Source organism: Chinchilla lanigera, unplaced genomic scaffold (genome assembly GCF_000276665.1).
Source record: "Chinchilla lanigera isolate Chin_1 unplaced genomic scaffold, ChiLan1.0 scaffold00021, whole genome shotgun sequence".
NCBI classification, from domain to species: Eukaryota; Metazoa; Chordata; class Mammalia; order Rodentia; family Chinchillidae; genus Chinchilla; species Chinchilla lanigera.
In genome coordinates this window covers 18,498,079-18,514,296 of record NW_004955422.1, presented here as the reverse complement: position 1 = coordinate 18,514,296, position 16,218 = coordinate 18,498,079, and the positions used below count along the sequence as shown (strand labels likewise).

At 49.4% G+C, this 16,218-nt stretch overlaps 1 protein-coding gene across 7 annotated transcripts in view; it reads right to left on the bottom strand.

Moving 5' to 3' along the window:
• Positions 1-16,218, bottom strand: part of Pc (pyruvate carboxylase) — a 115,492-nt gene that overhangs the window by 22,295 nt on the left and 76,979 nt on the right. The window contains exon 1 of one of the 7 annotated variants that reach the window (XM_005384366.2): positions 6,581-6,681. The exons of 5 other annotated variants lie outside the window; for them this stretch is intronic. The gene's annotated coding sequence lies outside the window, so the exon portion shown is untranslated. Of the gene's footprint in view, positions 1-5,288; positions 5,418-6,580; positions 6,682-16,218 lie in introns of those variants that run through there. One more of the 7 variants, XM_005384370.2, reaches the window with a different exon arrangement.

Sequence of the window (16,218 nt, the reverse complement as noted above, 5' to 3'; positions counted from 1 at the left end):
TCTCCTCCAGCTGTGCTGAGCTGTAGAGAGGGAGCAAACCCAAAGCTAGCGAGACCCCCAGCTCGCCCCGAGGATCTCATGTGCACTGTGATGTTTGAATACACTCCAATTTCAAGCTCATGAAGCAATGTTAGGGGCTGTGAGGAGGGCCGAGGTGGACACATCTTGTGTGTGTCTGCCTGGCCCCTTTGATTCTCCGTGTGCAGGCGCGTGGCCCAGGCCAGGCCCAGTGACGGAGCCTCCCCGACCAACATCCAGCTCAGTCTCTCTGCCAGGGTCCTGCTCACCAGCCAAAGAGGGTGGGAGAGCAAGGGTCAAGGCAGCACAGTTAAAAGGCAGATTTCTACAAAAGCACCAACAACAGACCTGTCTACTGAGGGCCACAAAACAAATTATCAACAAATCACCCCAGGCAAATGAAATAAGCCAGTCACAGAAAGTGCCATGGATTCCACCTGCAGGATGGGAGTAGAATGTGGGTGCTGCCACTGGGAGGGGCCAGGAGCGCGGCGAGAGTGTTGAATGGGGATAGAGTTTCAGATTTGCAAGGTGATAAGAGTTCTGTGGGTGGACAGTGGGCACAATCACAAACAATGTGAATCTACTTTATGCCACTGCACCGCACACGTGGACGGGGTTAAGATGGTAAACTCCAGGTCATGTGTATTGTACCACACAAAAACTTGTTTGTTTGTTTGTTTTTTTCTTTTAATCAACTGAGGACAACTTTCATACCAAAATTTAAGAGGCCTTGAGGTTGACCTCTCTTTCTTTTGGTACTGGGAATTGAACTCAGGACCTTAGTGTTTGCCACGCAGGCACTGCACTGCTGAGCTATATCCCCAGCTCTGACCTCTCATTTTATAAGTGAAGGACACCCAGGCCCAGGCAAGTTGGAGAAGAGAGCTGCTCAGAGCAGGGCCTGAGCCCGCACGTGACAGGGCCTTTATCCAGCCATGTGATTAATTTCTTACTAAAAGCTTTAAAATGCTTGACTCAGCCATCTTAAGTAGGGAACGTAAAAATAAACCCAATAAATAAAACAAATATTGCAAAAACTCTGGCATCACATGATAGCCAGCAATATGAAGAAGAAGGGGAAATAAAGGTAGAATAGACAGGAAAGAGAAAAGAAGACATGAGGAAATAAATCCTAGGAAAAGAACAGGGGAGGAGGCTGGCCCAAAGGCCAACCCAGCCAGGCACGGTTTGAGGCCTTAGGACACCACAGGGCCTGCCTGCCCAAGCGGGAGAGCCACCAAAAGAAGAATGAGACATGAACAAGCTCATTTGGGATCATGACAAGTGCCTGGAAGACAGGAAACAGACCATGCTTTGTGAATTTCAGGGGAAGGGGGTCACTGGGCTGGGGCCTTCTTGGGGAGAAAGGTGGCCATGCACAGATGGGCAGGGACAGCAACTGCCAAGGCCGTGAGGGGACGAGCTCGGCGTATTCAAGAAGGCTGGCAGGCAGGGAGCCTGCGGCTTCTCTCAGGCCTCTGTCGGACGGCCATGGATGGAAATCAGGGACGGGATACAGTGCGCAGTTAGAATCTCTCTCCCTGGACGGGCCAGAGGTGGGACTGACGGAGGGGTCTGTCCGGACTATGCAGAGGCTGAGGCAGGAGACACAGAGCCTCTGACTAGGGTAGGAGCCACGGGGCTGAGCTGAGGGAGAGGTCCAGTGGGTACAATAAGCAAGACTTGCTGAGAGGCCACTGACGCTGAGAGGAAGAGTCCTGCAGGATGGGCCAAGACGACTGCCCTCTGGAGGAGGACTAGAGAGAAACGGCCGGCTTGGGGCAGGACGGAGCTCATGGAAGAGCAAGGGTCAAGGCAGCAGAGCCTGGCACCATTAGCAATGCAGCGGGGGTAGAGCCAGAGAGAGGACATTCTAGAGAGGACATTCCAGAGAGAAGCAAGGCAGCCCTGCACCCTGGGACCTACCAACATCAAGGAGCACCCAAGAGTGGGGAGGAAATGGGGAGCATAGGGCAGTTGTTGGGCAGGAGCGGGAGGGGTCAGCCATGAGCTCAGAAGCAGAGTAAGACGGCGCCAAGGAGGGTCCTGGCAGCGTGCCAGAGTAGGAGGGGCATCTCCGTGAAACCCAGCTGTACAGACAGAGGTAGGGTCACCTTGCTGGGCTCCTCATTTTTCTAATATAGTGGGCAATAATCACACCTAGAGGGGGTCCTTATTATAGTCACCCCCTTATCTGAGGAGACTCATCCTAAGCTAAAACTGCAGACAGTATGGAACTCCACATGTACTATGCTTTTCCTATATGCACACACCTATGATAACGTTTAATTTATGCATTAGGCTCAATAAGTGATTAACAATAAGTTGTAACAAAATAGAATAATTATAACAATACAATGTAATAAAAGCTATACGAATATGGTCTCTCTCAAAAGTACCTTATGTACTGTAGATCTGAGCAACCTCACAGGAGTTTTTTCTTTCCTTCTTATGTGGAAAACCTGCAACTTTTTCACTTGAAGTACAGGATGGCTTCACTCTGGCATATTTGACCTGCTAGCATCACTCCTCTTGTATTTTGGTGCCATTAAAGTAAACTAGGGGTTACTTGAAGATAAGCACTTGCCGGGCCTGGTAGCACATGCTTGTAATCCCAGCACTCGGGAGGCTGAGGCAGGAGGATCATTGTGAGTTCAAGACCAGCCTGGGCTACAAAGTGAGCTCAAGGCCAGCCTGAACTGCATAATGAGACCCTGTCTCAAGAAAAAAAATAAAAAAAATTAAAAAATAAGCACTGTGGTGCCACATCGGCAATCTGAGACCTGAGATAGCTACTAGCAGGTGGGCAGTGAATACAGTATGGATGTGCTGGGCAAAGGGGTGACTCAGGTCTCTCTGGTAGGAAGGAGGACAGTGTAAGATTTCATCACATCACTCAGCACACAATCTAAAACTTTGGGTTGTTTGTTTCTGGAATGCTCCATTTAATATTTTTGGACCATGACAGACCACACAGTGAAGAAAAGCAAAACTATGATAAGGTGAGGACCACTGTAGTTACAAGGTGGAGACACCAAGCAAAGCACCAAACCACTTCCCGTGCCTCTTGGTGAGATTCACCACAGACAAGGGCTCCCCAAACTCCTGCCTTAAGTGTCCAGTCTGGATCTAACCAGAAGCCAAGGGGCAAACCCAAATTAAGCGCAACCTCTTTGAAGAACTGGCTTACACTCTTCAAATACCTCAAAGCTCCTGAGAGACAAAAGACTACAGGATAGCCAGGCGTGGTGGCACATGCCTGTAATCCCAGCAATCAAGAGGCTGACACAGGAGGATCATTGCGAGTTCGAGACCAGCCTGGGCTACAAAGTGAGCTCAAGGCCAGCCTGAACTGCATAGGAAGGCCCTGTCTCAAAAAGACAAAAAACAAAACAAAAAAAAAGACTACAGGATAGGCTCAGATGAAAGGAGGCCAAAGAGAGCAACTAAACACAGGTGTGAGCTGGACTGGACCCTGGATTCTTCCTCTATCAAGGCCCCTGAAAGGGGAATGACAAAGTTTAAGATTGGCAGGTTGAACAGTACTGTGTTGGCATTCATCTTGCTCAGTGGACTGCAGTTATGGGAGAGAACATCCTCATTCTCAGGAAAAAACACTGAAGTATTCAGGGGCTTAAGAGCATCCTGCCTGTACTTTATACTCCAATGCGTCAGGGAAAAATATGAGAGCAACGAAGTACTAAGATGTGGGGAATCTGAGGAAGGGACAGAAGAGAACTCTCTACTTTTACAATTTTTGTTTGTTTGTTTGTTTTCCGGTACCGGGAATTGAACTCACGACCTCGCGCTTGCCAGGCAGGCGCTGTGCCGCTGAGCTAAATCCCCAGCCCCTACCTTTACAATTTTACATTATCTGAAATCACCTGGAAATAACAAGTGAAACCATACCTATTGCTAATCTGTCAGAGGAATGGACCTCAGAGGGTGCCCACACCCCTGCAGAGGTGCCAAGTATCAGCCAGGTTCCCAGGGTGGAGACAAGGGGTCCTCACACCCTGCACAGCACAGAGAGAATACAGACATCCAACCCATTATTTCCCACTCCCAGATCTACCGGCAGCCTCCAATTCTCTGAGCTCTGTTCTGGGTGGGTGATCGGAAGCTGCTTGCCAGGAGGAACTGTTTCCTCGCTGGGAGCAGGTGGTGCTGGCAGTCTAAGATACACACCGGAAAGTAGGTGTGGGGCGCAAATCTCACCCTCCCCTGGGCACCAAATGTCCATTCTGCTCAGGGCCAGGCTGGGGCTAGGTCAAATAAGCCCAAACCATCACGTAGGGTAAAGTCAAGAAGAGGCACAGGGCTCCTCTAGGACAAGCTCAGCAACAAAACAGTAAATACATGAAGCTTCCCCTCCCCCAACATCAAGCACTCAAAATACAACAAGGAGGCATGCTCTTGCCCATGAAATTAGCAAGTATCCTAAACCATAATATGCAGGTTGGTAAGATCCTCAGGAGACAAAGCCACAGGCCTGGTCTGGTTATCAGTGCAGCTTCACTGGGAGCCATTTGCAAATCTATCAAGAACCTTTAAAGTATTTATACTCCTTGGCCCAACTGTTACCATTGTAGGAATTCAAATATTCTAAAATGGGAACCAAGATGTGTGCATAAAGATGTTCAAAACAGCATTATTTACAATAGCAAATAATGAGAAACATAAATCTCCAGCACTAGGGCACCACACGGACATTACAGTATCAATAGTAATGTGTCTGCATGGGTTTTGATGACATGGGAAATGCTTATGACAGAGCACGAAAGTGAGAAAACAAAAAGATAAATGGCAGGATCTCATTAAGATTTCTTTTCTTTTCTTTTTTGTCTTTTTGAGACAGGGTCTCATTCTGCAGTATAGGATGGCCTTGAGCTCACTTTGTAGCCCAGACTAGCCTCGAACTCAAGGTGATCCTCCTGCCTCAGCCTCCCATGTGCTGGGATTACAGGAGCGCGCCACCATGTGCAGCCCACATGAAGCTTTCTTCAAAGCTAGGTAACAATGGGCAGGATTGTGTTAGGGTGCCACGCCCTTCACTGCCAGAGGCCCAGATGGAAGCAGTGCTGTCTTCTCCTTCTCCTTCTCCTATATTTCCATACGGAAAATTTCCCATATTTTCTCCACTGGGGATTCATTAAATATAGTTAGAAGACAAAATGAAATATGGGGGGGGGGCAGGAATACCTATGCAGAAAAAGGTCAGGGGAGTGTCCTGGTGAGAAGACAGGGCAGGGAAACCACACACATACCTTGCCGGCCCCACCTATGGGCCCAGCTGAGCCTGTCCTGTCAGAAGGTGAGCAGCCTCTCAGCTGGGAAAGGCCCACTGACACCACAGTCCTCACATTTCCGGGAAGGCTCGAGCTATTTCCAGGGAGTCCTGTCTCTCGCTCCCAGCTGGGTGGTTTTGCTCCTGTGCTCATGTGACCGCTTGCTTACCCACTATCTTTGGGTAAACAGGTCCTTTTTGCAATCTGCTCTGCCCCCCTGTCATACATACTCCCCACTGCCTTTTCCAGATAAAGAGATTCCCTTGGATGTTATGCCAGAGGCCAGTCACCCCCAGGGCCCCTAGAGGGTCGACCCCTGCCCTACAGCATGGCCTCCAAGCGTCCCCTGAGCTGACAGTGCTCAACTATCTGTCCACCGCCTCAGCAAGCCCTTTCACACACACGCTCGCCTGTGATCCTCACAAATGCTGTTGGGAGGCCAGGGATTCCCTCCCTCGCATTCCCTACTCATGGAGAACCCAAGGTTGTGGCCAGTGGGGTTGGACGAATGCCCCTCTGAGCCCTCCTGTCCCCGCAGACGGCAGCAAAAGCGCGGCTGAACTTAAGACCTTAGCGGCCAGCCCTGGGTGTAGGAGTTCCAAGTGGGGCAGGCATTTACAGACACAAAATTGTCAGGCCCTTTGGCTGAAGTCAGAGCACGGCACAGCGGGGCAGACAGCACCCCCACCTCCCGGGCAGGTGGGGCTCCAGCGCGAGCCTGCTGACGCTGGCCTGGGCTGAGCCCAGCTCTGCCTTCCACAGTTCTATGGTTTCCCCGGCCCACTTTTCTCATGGGTAACCTCAGGCACTACCGCTCCAACCTGCGCAGGTTATCCCAGAGATCAAGTGAAACAGTGGACCTGAAACACCAGGCCCCAGGTGACAAATGCCAGCCGCCATCCCTCTTTGTCTCCCCATCCTTTCCTCCCCCTAGAAGAACACGGATGAAGAAGCCATCCCTCAGCTTGCAGCCCTCCACAGCCCACACCAGCACACTTCTCATCTGCGCGCGCGCGCGCACGCACACACACACACACACACACACACACGTGCCTCCCACCCCTAACCCCTCCGTCAGATTTTCCTCCCTGTGATGGCAGCACAGTACCAAACATTCTGCAGTTTGCTGAGCAGGGTCCCTGCATGAGCCACGCCTGCACACACAGAGCAAACCCACAGCCCCAGCACAGGAAGCACTTCTGCTGCAGTCAGAAAATGCCTCTGGTGTTCAAGTCGGGTGTGTGGGGCTGCTCCTATTCCAGAGCACTCACCCTGCACCTGCCAAGCACCCCGGCCTTCAGCTCACAGAGAACGCTGTGGAGAAGCTACAGCCAGCTGCTGCTCTGCCCCAGGTCACTGGCCCCAGGATACAAAGTTCTTTAGCACCAGACTGCTGGAGGCCTGGGCCGCAGCCAACAGCCAAGGCTGAAATCAGGGGAAGGGGCACCACCTCCTGAGCCCTGGAGGCCGGCTGGGCCTGGCTGCTGGCTGTAGGAGGGCAGAGAAGGCAGAGAGGTGGTCTTGCAGGGCGGGTGAGCCCCAGGCCACAGGTTGCTGCTCCCCTGGCCCCTCAGGAATGAGCAACACTCTGAGGGAACTGGCCCGAGGCTGCAGACTTGTGCGATGGGTTTAGGATATGGTGCCATTTGAGGTTAAAGGCATGGAAATGCCAACCAGCAGGCAGAGTGGGGCCTGGGAGGGCTGCTCAGGGGGGCTGTCCTATGAATGGAGGGCAAGGATCACACCTCCCGAAGCCCAGCTCACTGCCATAGTCATGCAACCCTTGCCACCACCCTCCCCGCAACCTGTGCAGTGCCTTCTTCCCAGAACACCTTCACCCTTTCTAGAAAATGGTTAACTCAGTTCTTCCCTGGTTGAATCCCACTGCCCTCCCAGGCCTACAGTCCAGGCCTTCCCAGAATCAGTGTCCACGAGGGAAACCGTGCTGTGCCTGTGCCCGCGGCTCTGCAAGTAGGACCCTCACAAGCTAGTGTCACGGGCTGGTCTTGGGTTCACGTTTGAGGAGGGTCTGGCCTGGCCCAGGGGGAGGAGCTGAGTGGGCAGAGTCCCAAGGCTCCCCAACCCCCTGCCTCCCTGCAGCCGAGCCCAGGAGAGGCCTCTGCACAGCTCTGGGGCAACAGAGGCGGGGCCCCATGGGGCAGAGGCCCCGGGGAGAAGCTGACTGCCTGAGGTGCAGCAGAGGAGAAGGCCTTGGGCACCTAAATATCCTGGGAACCCCTGACGCTCGCCTCCTGCTCCAGCCTGTCCCGGTATCCTGGCGTGACAGGCTCCTTCCTCATCATGGGGCTTTCCCAGCACGGCCCCCTCAGGCCAGCACCGGTGCAGGTGCACCCTGTCAGCAGCACCCCAGGACACACAACAGGGCCGGGAAAGGCCGAGGGGCCAGGCACCCACTTGGCTCATGCTGTACCCCACCTTAGGGGTGTCAGCCTGGGGGACGGTTATCGAGAAGTCCTTGAAGTTGCCAAGTGTACCTAAGAATCTGCCTTAAAAACTCTGAGGAAAATTTTTGCCAGTTACTCTTCAGACAGAGGACTAATACCTAGAATATATAAAGAAATCAAAAAAATTAAGCCCCTAACTTTAAAGACCCAATCCAAAAGTGGGCATCTGAAAGGAATAGAGACTTCTCAGATGAGGAAGTACAAGTGGCCGAAAACTACAAGAAAAAATGTTTGGCATCGCTGGCCATGCGAGAAATGCAAATTAAACAACACTGAGATTCCATCTTCATCCAGAGAGAAAGGTGATCTTCAAGAAGTCAAAGAATAACAAATGCTAGAGAGGCTGCAGGAAAAGAACCCTTCTCCACTGTAGGTGGGAACATAAACTAGTACAACCACTATGGAAATTAGTATGGAGATTCCTCAAAACACTAAAACTAAAAATTCCATTTGACCCAGCTGTTCCCCTCCTAGGTATCATCCCAAAGAGGTAAAGACATCATATTACAGTGACTCATGCATACCCATGTTTATAGCAGCACAATTCATAATAGCTAAATCTTGGAAACTGCCTACATGTCCATTAACAGATGAATGGATAAAGAAATGTAGTGTTTACACAGGAGTACTGTTCTCCGCAAAGGATAAACCTGAGTCATCTGTAGGAAAATGGGTGCATTTGATGTAATTGAAGTAAATCAGACACATTAATGCTGAAATACTGCATGGTTTCTCTTATATGAGAAACCCAATATATAAAAAAGTACAAAATAAAAGACAGACATTAGGAAAAAAAGAGAAAAGTTATTCTAATCTAGCATGACTGATGTATCTGAAAGTGTACTTTGATTTACTATAATCATTTTATATATTTTTTGGTCCGTTAGTCTGGCTATAAATCTGTGTTTGTTAATTAACTTGATAAAGACTTTAAAATAAATAAATCTGATGTTAGCAAAAAAAAAAAAAAGGATGTGTTATATACATGTACCGACTCCCCATGATGAAGGTAATCATTGTGTATCACAGACACGTACCAATAAAAACAAAAATTAAAAAACCCAGAGGGCCTGGTTGATCAAACTCGACCCTCACACTGGGCTGAGCCACCCTCCCTTGATGGGGGGCTGCTGCCAGGGACAAGGGAGCCTTTGCCCCGGGGGAGAGGCACTTCTGCATCCTGCCAGCACACCTACGAGCACAGGGCACACACGCCTCTGGGGACAACACACTGTCACGGGCTGCTGTTGACACCACAGCAACATTCTCCTTTCTCACTGCAGAGATGGGGAGTAAAAAAAGTAAGCGCCACTTCCCAAAGACCCCTCACCCGGCTTTTCTTCTTCAGAGAGCTGACAGCCCAGAGGCTGTTTGCTATTTTCTGAAAATGCCAGCTGACAGATCCCTCTCTTGGCCTCTGGTTGTGCGTTAGAGATGGAAATCAGACGGCTGTGACTGTCACCGAGGAAGTGTAAACAACTACTTGTGAGCAAGGATGAACCACTGTGATTTCAGGGGCATCTGGTGCACCTGCTTCTCCTCTGCTGCCTCTAAGGATGGCTCACAGAGTTTCCATCTCTTCTGGTTTCGGTTTTCTCCCCAACACTGGGTCCATGAGCTCAGCCTTCCCCTACCCAAAGGGTATGAAAGTCATGGAGTTGGGAAGGTGCCTATGATAGTGCACCAGATGACACAGGGCAAGGCCTTGACATCATCTGCCCCAGTCCCAATGAGCTGCCTAAGTGGCTTCCACAGCACACAGCCATGGCGTTCTGCCCACATCCTGATGCCAGAAAATGGAACACAATGGTGAACAGTGAAGCTACAGGGATAGCCACTCCTTCCTGGGCCCTGGGCCTATGTAAGGGCTGCTTCATGTGTCCAGATTCACATAACCCTCAGGACTCCACCCGCAACTTCTACAGAAATAGAACCATGCATGGTGGGACAAAATAACACGCAGAACCAGCTTTGAGTCCAACTTGTATCCTCCCTCTAGAGTGGGAGCTCAGACCTGTTAGGGATTAGGGTTGTCACCCAAATATGGGACTAAATTGTGGCTTTCTTCAGAAGCACAGTAGACACCAAAAATTCAAACCAAAAGAATGAATCCTGAAAAAAAAAAAAAAACTGAACTCCAGCAGGCCATCACCAGCATTTCTTGCTGCCCGCCGGACCGCTTAACTGGTCAGTGCCAGGGGAGTCATGTGTCCCAGATCAGTCAGGACAGTTCAATTTGCCCAACATCTCATCAAATGTCCCCAGAAACTCTGTGACTTCACATCTGAACTACATCTCCCAGGCTGCCTCTTACAGCCCAAATTCCATCTTCCGGGCACTTTGGGCCAAGACAATATAGCCAGTGTGGCGTGCTCTTGGTCAGAGCAGCCTAGGGGCTGGAGTAGCTGGGGATCAGGGCAGGGCAGCCCCCAACAGCTCTTGCAGCCAAGAAGCAGGCTTGGAACCTTCCTTCTAGGATCCACCTTGATTCAGTTCTAAATATCCCTGTTCTCCCCTTAGAGGGCAACTGTGGGCAGGAGGCCACAAGGAAGGGAAAGGCAATGTCCTGCCTAGGGCGATGGCAGTGTGTGAGTGCTGAGAAGCCAGCAGTCCCAGAAGCTCAGCAAACCATCTCAAAGATGTGCTGGAGAGCAGCGGCAGGGTGACGAGAAGGCAGTGCAGCTCAGCATTAGGCCCCAGGAATATCCCATTAATCACCAAGGTCCTGTCCACCTCCCGCCCCTCAGCCCGACACCTACACTGCACCCTTCCTGTCCAGCCAGCTGGGCTACTGCCAGCCAATGTGGGTGAACCAGAAAGAGTCTTGGCAGAGGACTCCGGCTGTGGCGGCAGCGGCTTCTGATAGATGGGCCGCTCACTCCAGGCTGCTCCTCGCTGTCCTAACCATGTCCGCTGGGGCCCTGGGGCTGGCAGCCAGCAGGGATAGATGAAAGGAGGACGCGCCTGGCTTTCAGGCTGCAGCAGCTGATATCAAAGCATCCAAGAGAGGACAGACTGAGGCTGAGGTTTCTGGGTAGTGAGAATGGAGGGAAGGACATGAGGAACAATGCAGGTGACAGATACAGAAGACGGAGAGAATACCAAAGGCAGAAAGGGACACAGCATGAGGGCGCCAGCTGAGGCTCCAGCCACAGGGTCTCTGGGCCGCAACAGCATGGCAGCAGCTTATGCTCTGAGGTGGTCTGGAGCCACGCTGCCCCGAGCTGAGCTGCCAGGATCACCGGCCACTGTGTGGTCCCACAGTACCCAGTGACACTCCACTAAAAGGCTGCAGCTAAGGGGAAGGGAGCCCCGAGTGGCTGAGAGGCAAAGAGGGCCTTAGAAAAAAGGAGGCGAGTGAGGGGCTCTGAGGGCCAGGAGGGGCATGGCAGGAAGAGGACAGGGCCCTGCCAGGGTGGAGGGACGTGGCTGCGCCAGCCCGGCCTCAGGGGTGGCAGTGAGAATCTCAGCACACACACCGCCCCCTGGTGCAAAAAGCCACCACTGCCAACCCACAGCTCCCTCGCCACATGGCCTGGCGAGCGAGGAGGGACAGCATTTCTCCTGCATACGCACTCGACCATAGGGAAGGCTCGTGGAAGGTTACGCGCCCTGATTTCGCCACACCCTTCAGGACTCAGCTCAGGAACGCCTTCCTGGACACTCCGCCTCCCAGCTGGTTCCAGTACCTCCCCCGGGGCAGCCATGTCCCTTCAGCTGACTGTCATGGGCCTAGCTACATTCACTCTCCTTATGCTGAGGGGGCTCTCGCTGAGGTCACCTCTGTGTCCTCTGTGTCCTTCATGTTACAGCCACTAGCTGACCCACCTTCTCAGATCCTGTGAGGACCCTAGGCACAGGACCCTTGGTGTTGCGCCACCCCACCCCCATACTCTGCATAGCCCCCAAAAGTAAAATTAGTGTCTGGCAAATGAATGAATGAATACTCCAGGCCACACAAGGGGTTTGCAGACCACTGTGAAACTACTAAGAGTCACGCAAAGATACCATGGAGCACTTGGACAAAGATTTCAAAGGCATGGCCCTTCCTAGGAACAGCACACAGAAGCTAATGGGGGTGTCCCCCATGCACAGAGCCCAGCGTGCTGCTGACAGGACACAAGGAAGGTCAAAAGGGCAGGGTTCCAAAGAGCACCTGGCAGACTGAATGTTTGTCTCTCCCCTAAATTCACATGTTGAAATCTTGACCTTAGACTTTCCAGCCTCCAGAACTTTTTTTTTTTTTTTTTTTTTTTTGTCTTTTTGTGTCCTTGAACTTGAGACAGTCCTGCCTCAGCACCTGAGTACTGAGATTACAGGTGTGTATCATCACACTCAGCATAATTTTGAGTTTTTACACAAATTGATATTTTGAAAATAGAATTGCTTTGTTTTAATCCTGGCCGCCTCCTACTAGGCCTCTTATCCTGAGTCAAGACATTTTTCCTGCGTATGTGCACACGAGGATTCATGGTCTTTCTTGGAAATTGTGCTGCAGAATTGACCAGTATAGTTGTATTGGTCAGTGGTATAGTGGGTGGGTCTGCTTAAGAGTCAGTCCTGACAGGCTGACTGCTTGATAGGGGCAGAATGCTTGACCTCTCTGAGTCCTGACTTTCTCAGATGTAAAGTAGGGACAGTGCCTGTAAGAGCGCTTAGCAATGATAAATACTCCGTAAATGTTACTTGCCCTTCTTTCAAGGTAGTTCTCTTCTAATATGTCCTACTTAATGCCACAGAGTGGGATAGGATCAGATGACCTATTTTTGTGGGATGGTACTGAGAGTTGAATGCAGGACCTTTGTTAGCCCTTTTTAAAATTTTCTCTTTTTGAGACAGGGTCTTGCTAAGTCACCAGGTTGCCCAGGCTGGGCTTAAACTTGCCGTGCTCCTACCTCAGCTTCCCAGAGTGCTGGATGGTAGGAGTGCACACCATAGCTGGCTTAAGTGGCTAGTCTTTGGAGTTATCCTGTAGGTATTTTCTTTTTTTTTTTTTTTTTGGTTTTTCTCCGGTGCCGGGAACCGAACTCACGACCTTGCGCTTGCCAGGCAGGCGCTCTGCCGCTGAGCTAAACAGTCCCCTCGTGTAGGTATTTTCATAACTACAAGTGAAAATTTCTCAATAACTAGATAGATGGTAATGCTGAATGAATGGCTTAAGATAGTTCATTAATTTCTGTGATTTAGTTTTAAGATAAATAGGAACTTTGTTAACTATGGTCTGCCCTTTTTAATGTGCCTTATGTTCCATATTAGTATAAAAGTTTAAATATAAATGCTTCAGTGGCCTTTTCTGCCATTCAGTCCTCAAGGAGCTTTATTCTCCTCAAAAACTCTCTGTATTTCAGATACTTGAATGTTGAATTGCAATCAGCTAGCCAGCATTTGTTTCACTTTTACTCCTGAAATCATTGTTGCCCCTGCCCCTAGAGGTGGGAATGATAGAAGGGTTGTGTGGTTGGGCTTATTTTCCTTATGGCCATTCAGATACTGCCAGCTGTCAGTATTAGAGGACTGGCGGGGAGGGACTGAGGTGAGTAATTACTTTACATCCCGGTCTCTTGGGGAAGGGCATGGCTGTGAGCCTCAGGAAGTCCAAACAGAAGGGCTGCTGGGCAGGAAAGGGAGGCTAGTACCCCTGGCTGGTTGAATTCTAGGGGAGGTTCCCTTTTCCCTGATCTTTGTTTCCACAGTCTGTTCTGTCTCACACAATCTTGCCTAAAGGAATACTACCTCTGGTCACAAAGAAAATATTGACTCAGAGAAGGACAGCAGCCCCAGCTGTAGAGCTGGTAGGATCAGGAGTGGAGCTCAAGGAAAAGTGTGATTGTTGCTTTTTTTTGGGTCAGCGCTGGGGATTGAACCCAGGCCTTTTGCACTTACAGTTACAGCCCCAGGCCTTTTAAATTTTCAATTTTGAGATAAGGTCTAGCTAAATTGCTAAGTCTCAGGGGCTGGGCTCTAACTTTTGATGCTTCTTCCTCAGCTTCCTAGGGTGCTAGGATTACAGGTGTATGCCACTTTTTTTTTTTTCTTTTTTTCTGATTGACTCTTTAGATGGATCAAGTGTCTGATAAGGGTGCTAATATAGCAGAGGTGAAAAGAAAAAAAAGAAAAAGAGAAAGGAAGAAAGAAACTTGACATTGGACATTTCACAGAAACACAGCAAGTCGTCTTGGAAGAAAATCTAAACTTTGCTGAACTCCCTCATAATCATTTTTATGTTGAGTTAAGCAGGGTGGAGGAAATCTTTCTATGGTTCTCTAAATATCTACATTTTTTTTCATGTTTAACTTTGTTTGAATAGGCAGTACATTAACTTGGTTCAGAAATCAAAAGGTACAACTTGGTGTGGACACATAGGCCTGTAATCCCAGCACTTGGGGAAGCTGAAGCAGGAGGATCTCCACAAGTTTAAGGCAAGCTTGGGCTACATAGTGAATTCAAGGCCAACCTGAACTACATAGCAAGACCTTGTGTCAAAGAACAAAACAATTTTTAAAAGTCAAAAGGTACAAAAGATTAAAAAGTCCTACCCTTGGGAAGCTGAGGCAGGAGGATCATAAATTTGAGGCCAGCTCCAGCTGCATAGCTAGTTGAGGCCAGCCTGACCTACACAGTAAAACCCTGTCTCAAGAAACAAGAATTCTGCCTGTTACCCAGCTGTGCTTGTATGTAGCCTTTTTTTAAAATATGAAAATGCCTCACTTTAAACATATTTTCACATTGTTTCTCTAAAAAAATACTTTTTTTGAGGTGCTATGTGTTGAGCTCAGGACCTCATGTCTGCTGAACCACTACTCTCAACACTTAGCTGCATCCCCAGCCTGTTTAAATTTTATTTTGAGACAGAGTTTTTTTTTCCTCCCCGTACTGGGAATCAAACTCACAACCTCAGGCTTGCCAGGCAAGCGCTGTGCCACTGAGCTAAACCCCCAGCCCTTGAGACAGAGTCTTGCTAAGTTGCCCAGGCTGTCGCCCAGTCCTCCTGTCTTCCCCCAGGGTAGCTGGGATTACTGGCGTGTGCCAGTGCACTAGGCTCACATTCTTGTTGCTGTTTCATTTAACAATGTGTCTTGAGCCTATTCCCTATCAGTGCATAAAGATCTGACTCACTCTTTTTTGACAGCTGCACACTATCCAGCTCTATAGATGTACTGTATTTAACCAGTCTTCCCACCTAGGTTTTCTAATATTTTGCCATATAATATTTTCTTTCACAAACAGTACAGTATGGAATCACCTTGTATGTGGGTTATTTTGCTGAATTATAGGAGAAATTCCCAGAATTGGGAATTGCTGGGCCCAAGAGCCGCTAAGGTTCAGTCCAGCTCTGCTAACTCTAGGGCTCCTGGGACACAGAAAGCCAGCCCTGCATAGCAGCTGTTAAGATACGTGCGTTACAGGCAGATGGTCAGGAGGACAGGAGCCAGGAGCACCTAACACGAAGTGAAGTGAAGGGAGTGGCTTCTTGGAGGCAGTGCTTGCACTGAGCCTTGAAGGAGCAGTCAGGTAAAGTGGAGGGCGTGACAAGCAGGGGAATCCTGGGAGCCAGAAGACAGGACCGAAATGGAGCGTGCTGTACATGGGGACCTTCTTCCATTCATCATACGTTAGGCGCTAGGCCTGGCCCTGGATATTGGACAGATAAAGTGTACATAAATAAATGATAGTGTTTTTCTGTTTCGTTATTTGAAACAGGGTCTTGCTGTGTAGTCATGCTGGCCTTGATCTCGTGATACTCCTGCCTCAGTCTCTCGAGTGCTAGGATTATAGCCACCGTGTCTGACTGTAATAGCTTATGAAATAGGAAAGTAAGAGCATGTACAAAGATTCATTCTATCAGGAAGAGGTAGGAAACTATGGAAATTGGAAGGGAAGGCTTGTTAAAAAGTTCACATCTGAATTAGAATTTGAAGAGGAATTTGAAAGGGGATTCAGATGTGTGGTATCAAAGTGTATTTCCCAGACCAGCAGCATCAGCATCACTTGAGGACTTGCAGAAGGGCACATTCTCAGGGATTTTGATACACTGTGCAGTTTGTGGTCCCCACCCCTCTATTTAATTGTTTGCCTTGCCTAGTGGATTCCTTCTGTTTCGGTTCGTGGGGTTTAGTCCTTGTGATCTCTTTCTACAATGTCCTTCAAAACATTTTGGAGTGCTGGTTTGGTGGTCATAAATTTCCTCAGATGTTCTTGGTCATGGAGGTATCATATTTCTACATTGGTTTTGAAAGATAGTTTTGCAGGGTACATAAATTTGGGATGAATTTGGGTTGAAGGTTGTTTTCCTTTAGAGCTTGAAACACTTTACTGCAGACTGTCCTTGGCTTGAGGGTTTGTGCTCAGAAGTCAGCTGTGATTCTGATGGGCTTTCCTTTAGATTCTGTTGAATTTCTGGAATCTTGACTATGATATGCCTGGCTGTAGATTTTTTTTTTTTT